General features: G+C 35.6%; 1 long non-coding RNA gene across 1 annotated transcript in view; it reads right to left on the bottom strand.

Annotated features, from left to right (window-relative positions):
- Positions 1-13,000, bottom strand: part of LOC141407282 (uncharacterized) — a 175,821-nt gene that overhangs the window by 24,488 nt on the left and 138,333 nt on the right. The gene's annotated exons all lie outside the window — the stretch shown is intronic.

Genomic DNA, 13,000 nt, shown 5'->3' on the forward strand with positions numbered 1-13,000 from the left:
CTCTAAAACAAATACAAGTTTCAATCTTTGACAGCAGAATGGTCAATGTCTATGTTTATCCAAAAGAACAGTCTATGGGAATACTGGGCCTGTTTCAACGGGACTGAACTATCTTTTTTTTTTTTCTTTTTTGTGATAGAGTCTCACTCTTTTGCTCTGGTTGGAGTGCTGTGGTGTAATCTTGGCTCATTGCAACCTCCGCCTCCTGGGTTCAAGCGATCCTCCCACCTCAGCCTCCCAGGTAGCTGGGACTATATGTGTACGCCACCATGCCCAGCAAATTTTTGTATTTTTAGTAGAAACAGGGTTTTGCCATATTAGCCAGGCTGGCCTGGAACCCCTGGCCTCAAGTGATCCTCCTGCCTCAGCCTCCCAAAATGCTAGGATTACAGGTGTGAGCCACCATGCCTGGCCTGAACTAACTTTTATAACAAATCTACTAACAATAACTAAACTGATCCACTCTTGTAATAACAATATTAATTCATTCATGAGAGCAGAGTCCTCATCTAATAACCTCTTATTAGGACCCACCTCCCAACACTGCTGCATTGGAGATTAGTTTCCAACACATGAACTTGTGGGTGACACATTCAAACCATAGCAGTAGTGTTACAATATACTTTCCTCAGAAAGCATGCCTGATTCTTCCAATTAATAGATGTGAAGAGACTAAATCAGTATATTTATTGCAGAATGAAACTTGACATGTCTCCAACACATTTTATAAAATATAGAGTTTGATTTTTATCCATTTAAGTAATAATTTTTTGAAAATTTTTAGTATTTATACTATTCCAAGCCTGTTCCCCAGTTGATAGCTTAAGAGATGCAAATGCTTAATTTGGACATTAATATTCTATGATACAATGCTTTAAAAGGCAAAATATTGTGGTCAGGAATGAAGAAAGATTTACATCATTGAACCTCAAAGGGTACTCTCAATTTATTCTCTCCATTTCTCATCTTCTGCTTGTGCTGTTCACTCATAATTCCCAAATCAATGAAATTCTAATATAATCAATTCCCATTTATAATTCTGTGATTGTTCTGTAAGAAATCCTCTTATTATTTTTTTAAAGTAAGTCTTCTTAAGAGTATAACTGAAGAAAACAGAGACTATTTCAGCAATGGTACTTAAAAGACACACTGCTTCATAAAGCCTTGGAAAAAAGCAATTTTTAATCTCATAACATTAAATTTTGTTAGGGAGACCCCACACTTCTTCTCTTAGATTTCTTCCTGTATTTTTCTTTATGATGTGACATTGATTTATTTATTCAAGTTCACTTTATTTCTTCAAGCCCTGAAGACAGTGGTTATCACAATACCCTCTTTGCTCTGCCTATTGAACATTGTAGAGAAAGGAGAAAACAAATTTATATTATCTCATTTGATCTCAACATCAGAACTCTGAGGGAAGAAGGGAAAGAAGGAGAGCATTATGATCACATCCTTTTCACATGAAGAGGAAAGCTCAGAGATCAAGAGACTTGCCCAGAGCTGGAAAGTTTCTGTGAGGGCCAAGACTAGAGTCAGTATTTTCTGAGCTCTAGTTCTTACTCTTTCCCCATCACTGTGGATCTTGTCTATAAATCTCCAGATATTTAGTGTCCATTATTATATTTCTTATCCTTCTCACCACAAAGGAAGGGAAAAATATTGTTTGAATCAATATATGAGGAAATTGATATATTTCCTCAAATTTGAGGGCACACACTTTCTTTTTCTTCTTGTTTTTATTATTATATTTTAAGTTCTGGGATACATGTGCAGAACATGCAGGTTTGTTACATACGTATACACATGCCATGGTGGTTTGCTTCACCCATCAACCCATCATCTACATTAGGTATTTATAATGCTATCCCTCCCCTAACCCCCAACCCCGTGACAGGCCCAAGTGTCTGATGTTCCCCTCCCTGTGTCCATGTGTTCTCATTGTTCATCTCCCACTCATGAGTGAGAACATGCGGCGTTTGGTTTTCTGATCTTGTGACAGTTTGCTGAGAATGATGGTTTCCAGCTTCATCAATGTCCCTGAAAAGGACATTAACTCATCCTTTTTTATGGCTGCATAGTATTCCATGGTGTATATGTGTCACGTTTTCTTTATCCAGTCTATCACTGATGGGCATTTCAGTTGGTTACAAGTCTTTGCTATTGTAAATAGTGCTGCAATAAATATACATTTGCATGTGTCTTTATAGTAGAATGATTTATAATCCTTTGGGCATATACCTAGTAATGGGATTGCTGGGTCATATGGTATTTCTGGTTCTAGATCCTTGAGGAATCACCACGATATCTTCCACAATGGTTGAAATAATTTACACTCCCACCAACAGTATAAAAAGTGTTCCTATTTCTCCACATCCTCTCCAGTATCTGTTATTTCCTGACTTTTTAATAATCGCCATTCCAACTGGCATGAGATGGTATCTCATTGTGGTTTTGATTTGCATTTCTCTAATGGCCAGTGATGATGAGCTTTTCTTCATGTTTGGGGGCCGCATAAGTGTCTTCTTTTGAAGTGTGTCTTCTTTTGAGAAGTGTCTGTTCATATCCTTTGTCCACTTTTTGATAGGGTTGTTTGTTTTTTCTTGTAAATTCGTTTAAGCTCCTTGTAGATTCTGGATATTAGCTCTTTGTCAGACGGATAGATTGCAAAAATTTTCTCCCATTCTCTACGTTGCCTGTTCCCTCTGATGACAGTTTCTTTTGCTGTACAGAAGCTCTTTAGTTTAATTAGATTAAACTAAAAATGACCCACTTATCAATTTTGGCTTCTGTTGCTATCAATTTGGTGTTTTAGTCATTAAGTTTTTGCCCATGTCTATGTCCACTTTCTGTAAGTATCTAAAATTAGTTATGTTAGAATAATTTGCATATGCAAGAGAAGTCAATCTACTTTCACTGTTATTACTTAAATTTGTGCAAAATTATTTTTATTTTCTGTTCAGATACCATTTAAAACATTTGGGTTAATAGTATTTGAGTAGTTATGTTGTGTTCTTCATTCCAAACTGGCCATTCCTAACACACCACCACCCAGTTTTATTTATCTTATCACTTATCTCATGATTGTGAACTTGCATCATGAGCTAAACCTGGATATAATGTTGTCTTTCATGTTTCACACAAAGTAGCTATTACATTTGTGAATCATCCTTTATTTATGCAACATTATTCAATAATATTAAAGAGATACATGGTTTATGTGCATATAGGTCTTAATGTGGGTGTATATCAAGCATTTGAAGTACACCCAAAATTTACTTTCTTTTATTAATGATAAGCATGAACAAGCTAGAGCCATGAAATCCTCGAGAAATGTAATCTGCAGCACTGAACAGGCACATTTACATGCTGGCACTACCAATCAGCAGAGTCTCAAACCCGTAATATCAAGTATTTCTTCTTTTTGTTGTAATTCGCAGCTTAATCATCCAGAGAAATGTTACTTGCACATTATTATTCAGCACAATCTCATCAACTTTATCCTTTAGCAGTGACCCTCGATAAGAAATTAAGCCATTTAGAAATAGCATTTGTAATTATTCTATTTTCATAAGATTAACATGTCAAATATCACAAGAATACATGTAACAGTCTTTTGAAGCTTAAAACCCCCTGTTCACATTTCACTTAAAACCATAAAAAGCATTATCACGATGTAATCAGTAGAATATAAATTGCTAGATGGCCCCTGTGTTTTGTGTTCATTCCTTTATTCATTCACTCAACAAATATTTATTAATATGTCAGTTTTCCAGGCATTACAGTGACAGGGCAAAAAAAAAAAAAAACACAGAAATAAGGTTAATTTCTGATTCTGAAGGCACTGACAATCTAGAGGGTAAGATAGACTTATTTTTTAAAAAATAAATAAAGTTACTCTGATAGGCTATAAGAGACATGAATAGCATTAGAAGTCTTAAAGCATAGCATGAGGAACACCACAAGGACACACAGAAAACAAGGAAGACTTCAATAGGATATAACATGCCCCACACAGAGGCATAAAAAATTATGGCATGTTCTAAGAATTATGAGCAATTCAGGTAAAACATGTGAAACACTATCTAACATTTCATCCTTTCTTATAAAGTAATGGCAAAGGTGAGACTTTGTTCAAGAGGTTGGCAGAAAAGATGTTAGAAAAGCAGATCTGGCACAGATCATGTAGGGCTAGGGCCTTGTAGCTCCACTAAGGAGTCTGGAAGAGATTTGGGCTTTATCCAGGTGATGAGAAGACACTAAAGTGTCTAAGCAGTGAAGGCACATGATAAGTCACATATTTAGAAAGATGAGCATTGTGACCTGTGTGGAAAATGGACTGTATGAAAAGATACTGGAGCTAGGGAAACTATTGAACTAGCCCTAATAAAGGCTTACATAAAAATAGTAGTCATTGCCACGGCAGTGTAGGAGGAAAAGTTGGGACAAATTCAAAAGATATTTACAGTATAGATTTCAAAGTAATAATGAGTTTGTGAGTAACTAAGCATAGATAATGAGGGAGAGAGTCATCCCATGCTTTCTGATTTAAACGGCTACATGAATTAACTACCTTTGAGATGGGGATGCCAGAAGCAAAATTGGGGGAGAAAAAAACTGTATTTTGAAAGAGAAGATTTCTAGGGACATTAGTTGACAAAACATTAGGATATTCAATGAAGGAATTGTAAATTCAGGGGACAGATGTGGAGAACTGAAGAAATGGAGGTAGTATGGCTAGAAATAGAGATCGTGGAGACCTTGACAAATACATGGCAATTGCAGTCACATAACTGAACAGCATTGTCTAGGAAGAGCATTTAAACGATAAATAAAATATTAAATAATCTTTTAGCTTCTCTTAAAATATCTGTGATCCTCACCATGTGAAAGATGTGAATCAAACAGCAAAATATCCAATATTTAATACCCTCACCTATATAAAGCAATGATAAAATTAAGTAAAAATGTATGCAATGCTACTGACATTCACCACTTTACTATTTGATTCATTCATTGTTGAGGTAGGTAGTGGAGAGTAAGGTACCAAAAGAAGAAGAATATTAATAATAATATAAATAAGTAACCAAAAGTCCCCAGGACAGGGTTGAAGAGGAGATAATTCTAGAAAATATAGAAAGATATGATGTTGTAATAGCTTGATTGTTTTAAGAAGTTATATAGTAAGATAATAATAATAGTGTGTTCCATTTCTTTAATGTTACTGGAGTAACATTAGACACTCTGCTAAACACTTTATATATATTAGTTCACTGAAACCTGTGAGTTAGATATTATTATAATTCCCATATTATACATGATATAACTAAGGATTATAACAACAAGTACCTTCTCTTAACCACTGCATTATAACACCTAGTATGTCTGTATTAAATACTTCCTGATTGTTAGATTCAGTTTTCCTCATTGAACAAAGCAGGCTAAGTCCACTATCACCACTTCTATTCAATATTGTACTAGAAGTTGAAGTCAGGGCAATTGAGCAAATAAAAGAAATAAAAGACATCCAGATTTGAAAGAAAGAAGTAAACCTCTTTATTCAAATACAATATGGTTTGTATATAGAAAATCCTGCCCAAGTGTGGTACACGCACTTGTAATTGCAGCTACTCGTAATCCCTCAAGAATAGCTTGAGGCCAGGAGTTCGGACTAGCCTGGGCAACTTAGTGAGACCCATATCTCCTTTTAAAAATTAAAAAAAAAAAAAAAGTAACAGTAATGATGGCACACACCTATAGTTCCAGCTACTTGGGAGACTCAGATGGGAAAATCACTTGAGCCAGGAGTTCAGTCCTGCAGTGAGCTATGATTGCACCACTGCACTCTAGCCTGGATGACAGAGCAAGATCCTGTCTCTAAAAAGAGAGAGGAAAGGAGGAGGAGGAGGAAGAAGAAGAAGAAGAATCATCCTAATGAATTCACTAGAATTAGTAAATGACTTCATCAAGGTCACAGTACATAACCACATAAAAATCAATTGCATTTCTATACACTGCCAGTGAAGAGTCTGAAAATGAAACTAAGGAAATAATTCCATTCTCAATAGCATAAAAAAGAACATAATGCTTAACATTAAATTTAAACAAAATATGTAAGACTTGCATGTCAAAAAACACAAACCATCACTGAACAAAATTTTTAAAATCTTAAACAAATGGAAAGACAATTTATGTTCATGACTCAGCAAACACATATTGTTCAAAGTTCAATACTCTCCAAATTAATCTACAGGGTCAACACAATTTATCAAAATCCCTGTTAGCTTACATGCAGATATTGACAAACTCTTCTAAAAGTTCATGTGGAAATACAAAGAACCCAAAATAAACAATCTTGGAAAAGAAGAATAAAGTTGGAAGGCTCATACTTCTGATTTCAAAACTTACTATAAAGTAGCCAAGAAAGTGTGGTACTGGCATAAGGACAGACATGTACATCAATGTAATATAATTGAAAATCCAGAAATAAACCCTTATTTCTATGGTCAATTGTTTTTTAACAAAGGTACCAAAAAATTCAATGAAAAAAGGATAGTCATTTCAATATATGGTGCTTGGAAAATTGAATATCCATATGCAAAACTATAATGGTAATAATTTGGACTCCTAATTCACACCATACACAAAAATTAACTCAAAATGAATTGTAGACTAAATGTAAGTGCTAATACTTTATAAGTCTTAGATGAAAACATTGGAGTAAATATTTGTGACCTTGTGTTAGACAATGTTTTCTTAGATATGACGAATGACAAAATCATTAAGAAAATGAGAAGACAACCCAAAAAATTGGAGAAATATTGAAAGTCATACATGTATCCAATAAAAGTCTTACACCTAGAATGTGAGAATACATAAAGAACTCTAACAACTCAATAAGAAAAAAAAAATGGGCAAACAATTTGAATAACATTTCCCCAAAGAAGTTATACAACTAACCAAGAAGCAAATTACATGTTCAAGATCATTAGTAATTACAGAAATGCAAATAAAAACCACAAGATACTACTTCACACACAGTAGAAATGAAAACACTCACACAAAGACTTGTACAAAGATGTTCGTATCAGCATTATTCACAATCAAGAAAAATTGGAAACAACTTAAGCATTCATCAACTGATAAATGAAAAAACAAAATATGGCACATTCATATAAAATAAATTATTTAGTCATAAAAAGGAATGAAGTACTGGGGCTGGAGGGTAGGGCCAAATGCCCTTCCTCAAAAAAACAGAAAAAGAGGAATGAAGTATTGATTCATGGTACAACACGAATGAATCTTGAAAACATGCTCAGTGAAAGAAGCCAAGCATAAATGGCCACATAGTGAATGATTCCATTTATATGAAGTGTACAGATAGGCAAACATACAGAAATAGAAAGTAGATTAGTGGTTGCCGGAGGCTGGAGAAAGAGACAATGGAGAGTGATGCTAATGTGAATAGACAAAGATTCTTTTTTTTTCACTGTAATAAAATATGAGTATATAAAATGTACCATCTTAACCATTTTTAAGTCTACAGTTAAATGGTATTAAATATATTCACATTATTGTGCAACCATCACCAACATCCACCTCCAGAACTCATTTGGTCTTGAAAAACTAAAACTCTGTACCCATTTAATGCTAATTTCCAACTTACACCTCTCACCAGCCCAGCCCCTGGCAACCACCATTCAACTTTTTGTCCCCATGAATTTAACTACTCTAGCTATCTCATATAAGTGAGATCATAGTGTATTTTTGTGAGATGGCTTATTTAGCATAATTTCCTCAAAGTTCATCTGTGTTTTAGCATATGTCAGAAATTCCTTCCTTTCTAAGGTGGAATAATATGTATTGTATTATATACCACATTTAGTTTATCCATTCATCTAACGATGAACACTTGAGTTGCTTCTACCTTTTGACTCTTGTGAATAATGCTACTGTGAATATGGGTACACAAAAATTTATTCAAGACCCTGCTTTCAGTTCATTTGGATATGACCTGAAGTGGAATTGCTGGATAATATCAGATGGAGATTCTTTTTAAGGTGATGAAAATGTTCAGGAATCAAATAATGCTAATGGTTGCACAACTCTGTGAAAACACAAAAATCCACTGAACTACACACTCTTTTAAAAAGAGAAATTACCTTTCTCTTCTGAGAGAGGCAACTAGGTCTTCATGAATTTGCTGTTTAACTGTAATTCAAGTGAGGCAGTTTATCCATTAAATCCAACAAGCAAAAAATGCTTTCATTTGTAAGTAATAGGATAAAGAAGTAAGGAGAAAATCGAGAAGGAAGAACAGAGCAAGAAATAACAGAGAGGAAGAACAAGAAAAACAATTTGATAGGCAAAAAAATAAAAAATAAAAATGGACTTGGACCCATATACAAATTTGCATTAATGTGTAAACAATCAAAATTCTCTCCACTTTTTCTGAATCTTATCTCCCATTAAGACACTCTTACACTAACCACATCAACCCTCTTTCTCATCTCAAATTTCCTTCTAACATAAGCATGTAAATATGAGTTCAAGTGCTACTGTTATAATCTCCAATTCACTTAACTTATGGGGATCAAAGTAAATTATCACCTATTAAGCAGAACTGTTCGCTGGAATGAAACCTGATTTAGGAGTCAGAAAACTTGGGTTCAATTCAATTCATTTATTTTCCAATCTCATATACTGTCAAGTTGAAGTTCTGAGTATAGTACTTGTGGTTGAAAACTCTGAATTTCTCATCATATTAGTAGTAATTGATTTAAAGATCTAATAAAACGCACTGAGAATTCAAAATACACTTTACGGTTCATGTCAAGATGTGACAACTACAAAATGCTATGAAATCAATATAACCTTGGAAGTAAAACTGCAGTTTGCTAAGTAAATTTCAAGAGATTTCCACAACAGAGGTCACAAATTTAGTGACATTTTGACACAAAATAAAAGACATGAACTACTTTTCCTTAATACACAATGGATTTTAAATTCATTTTTTGGGGGGGAATATCATGAACACTTCATCTGTGTTGATATTTTCATTAAACAAACGTGGAACTTCTCCAGTTTTATTGTTTACAGTCTAAGCATATTCTTAAAGACTGGAAGGTAATGTGAGGGAAATGTTAACTAAAATATTTTTTAACATTTATTTAAATATGTCCTAATAATTTAAGATTTTCATATGCTATTGTTCTTGATTCTATAGAATTTATGTGATGTTTACACACCAAAAAAAAAAAAAGCAAAAGAAAATAAGAGAGTGAAAATGAATAACTGGCCAGACACCCCAGATTTTACATTCTCTAATAAGTTTTCATTCTTATAATCCTTATCACTCACTATTCACATTTCAACATTTCCAGAGAAACTCTATTCAAAAAGCTGACTAGGTTTTCAGATTCAAAAAATAATTCAAAATCTTACTCTTGAATCTGAGAGGATGATATTGCTTCCCAGAAAGCTCTAATTCATGGTATACACAATAATTATTAAAGATTATTATTCTCTGAGGAGAGCAGGGGACCTCTCATCACAGCCTTCGAGATCTGCTAAGGGACAGTCTGCTTCCTTAAGTGGGTCCCTGACCCCCTTGTATACTGACTGGGAGACACCTCCCAGTTGGGGCCAACAGAGCCTCACGCAGGAGAGCTCTGGCTGGCATCTGGCAGGTGCCCCACTGGGTCGAAGCTTCTAGAGGAAAGAACAGGCAGCAATCTTTGCTGCTCTGTAGCCCCTGCTGGTGACACCCAGGCAAACAGGGTCAGGAGTGGACCTCCAGCAAACTCTAGCACACTGGCAGCAGAGGGGGCCTGACTGTTAGAAGGAAAAGAAACAAGCAGAAAGGATTAGCATATCCACTCAAAGACCTCATCCGAAGATCACCAACATCAAAGACCGAAGGTAGATAAATCCACAAATACGGGGGGAAAAAACAGCGCAAAAAGGCTGAAAGTTCCAAAAACTGGAATACCTCTCCTCCTCCAAAAGATCACAACTCCTCGCAAGCAAGGGAACAAAACTGGATGGAGAATGAGATTGATGAACTGACAAAAGTAGACTTCAGAAGGTGGGTGATAACAAACTTCTCTGAGCTAAAGGAGCATGTTCTAACCCAATGTAAGGAAGCTAAGAACCTTCAAAAAAAGTTAGTCGAATTGCTAAATAGAATAACCAATGTAGAAAAGAACATAAATGACCTGATGGTGTTGAAAAACACCAGAACAAGAACTTCATGAAACATACACAAGTTTCAATAGCCAAATCGATCAAGCGGAAGAAAGGATACAGGTAATTGAAGATCAACTTAATGAAATAAAGACACAAGACAAGATTAGAGAAAAAAGAATAAAAAGGAATGAACAAAACCTCCAAGAAATATGGGACTACGTGAAAAGACCAAATCTACGTTTGATTGGTGTACCTGAAAGTGATGGGGAGAACGAAACCAAGCTGGAAAACACGCTTCAGGATATTATCCAGGAGAACTTCCCCAACCTAGAAAGACAGGCCAACATTCAAATTCAGGAAATACAGAGAACACCACAAAGATATTCCTCAAGAAGAGCAACCCCAAGACGCATAATCGTCAGACTCACCAAGGTTGAAAGGAAGGAAAAAATATTAAGGGCAGTCAGAGAGAAAGGTTGGGTTACTCACAAAGGGAAGTCCATCAGACTAACAATGGTTTTATCTGTAGAAACCCTACAAGCCAGAAGGGAGTGGGGGCCAATATTCAACATTCTTAAAGAAAAGAATTTTCAACCCAGAATTTCATATCCAGCCAAACTAAGCTCCATAAGCGAAGGAGAAATAAAATCCTTTACAGACAAGCAAATGCTGAGGGATTTTGTCACCACCAGACCTGCCTTACAAGAGCTCCTGAAAGAAGCACTAAAAGTGGAAAGAAACAACCAGTACCAGCCACTGCCAAAACATACCAAATTGTAAAGAACATCGACACTATGATGAAACTGCATTAACTAACGGCCAAAACAACCAGCTAGCAGCATAATGACAGGATCAAATTTACACATAACAATATTAACCTTAAATATAAATGGGCTAAATGCCCCAATTAAAAGACACAGACTGGCAAATTGGATAAAGAGGCAACACCCATCAGTGTGCTGTATTCAGGAGACCCATCTCACATGCAAAGACACAAATAGGCTCAAAATAAAGGGATGGAGGAATATTTACCAAGCAAATGGAAAGCAAAAAAAAAAAAAAAGAAGAAGAAGAAGAAGAAGAAGCAGGAGTTGCAATTCTAATCTCTATTAAAACATACTTTAAACCAATAAATATCAAAAGAGACAAAGAAGGGTATTACATAACGGTAAAGGGAACAACATCACAAGAAGAGCTATCCGAAATATATATGGACCCAATACAGGAACACCCAGATTCATAAAGCAAGTCCACAGAGACCTACAAAGAGACTTATACTCCCACACAATAATAGTGGGAGACTTTAACATCCCAATGTCAATATTAGATAAATCAACAAGGCAGAAAATTGACAAGGATATTTAGGACTTGAACTCAGCTCTGGATCAAGAGGACCTAATAGACTTCTACAGAACCCTCCACCCCAAATCAACAGAATATACATTCTTCTCAGCACAATCCTCAGCAAATGCAAAAGAATAGAAATCATAACAAACAGTCTCTCAGACCACAGTGCAATCAAACTAGAACTCAGGATTCAGAAACTCACTCAAAGCCGCATAACCACATGGAAACTGAACAACTTGCTCCTGAATGACTACCGGGTAAATAACGGAATGAAAGCAGAAATAAAGATGTTCTTTGAAATCAATGAGAATGAAGACACAACGTACCAGAATCTCTGGCACACATTTAAAGCAATGTGTAGAGAGAAATTTATAGCACTAAATGCCCACAAGAGAAAGCTGGAAATATCTAAAATTGACACCCTAACATCACGATTAGAAGAACTAGAGAAGCATCAGCAAACAAATTCAAATGCTAGCAGAAAACAAGAAATAACTAAGATCAAAGCAGAACTGAAGGAGATAGAGGTATGAAAAACCCTTCCAAAAAAATCAATGAATCCAGGAGCTGGTTTTTTGAAAAGATTAACAAAATACATAGACCACTAGCCAGACTAATAAAGAAGAAAAGAGAGAAGGAACAAATAGATGCAATAAAAAATGATATAGGGGATATCACCACCGACCCCACAGAAATACAAACTACCATCAGAGAATACTACGAACATCTCTATGCAAATAAACTGAAAATCTAGAAGAAATGGATAAATTCCTGGATACATACACCCTCCCAAGTCTAAGCCAGGAAGAAGTCGAATCCCTGAAGAGACCAATAACAGGTCCTGAAATTGAGGCAGTAATTAACAGCCTACCAACCAAAAAAAATCCAGGACCAGACAGATTCACAGCTGTATTCTACCAGAGGTACAAAGGGGAGCTGGCACCACTCCTTCTGAAACTATTTGAATCAATAGAAAAAGAGGAAATCCTCCCTAACTCATTTTACGAGGACTGCATCATACTGATGGTAGAGACACAACAAAAAAAGAAAATTTCAGGCCAATATCCCTGATGAACATTGATGAAAAAATCCTCAATAAAATACTGGCTAACCGACTGCAGTAGCACATCAAAAAGCTCATCCACCACCATCAAGTTGGCTTCGTCCCTGGGATGCAAGGCTGGTTCAACATATGCAAATCAATAAATGTAATCCATCACATAAACAGAACTAACGACAAAAAACACATGATTATCTCAATAGATGCAGAAAAGGCCTTCGATAAAATTCAGCATCCCTTCGTGCTAAAAACTCTCATAAACTAGGTATCAATGGAACACATCTCAAAATAATAAGAGCTGTTTGTGACAAACCCACAGCCAATATCATTCTGATTGGGCAAAAACTGGAAGCATTCCTTTTGAAAACCAGCACAAGATAAGGATGCCCTCTCTCACCACTCCTA

This window comes from Macaca fascicularis, chromosome 7 (genome assembly GCF_037993035.2).
Source record: "Macaca fascicularis isolate 582-1 chromosome 7, T2T-MFA8v1.1".
Classification (NCBI taxonomy): domain Eukaryota; kingdom Metazoa; phylum Chordata; class Mammalia; order Primates; family Cercopithecidae; genus Macaca; species Macaca fascicularis.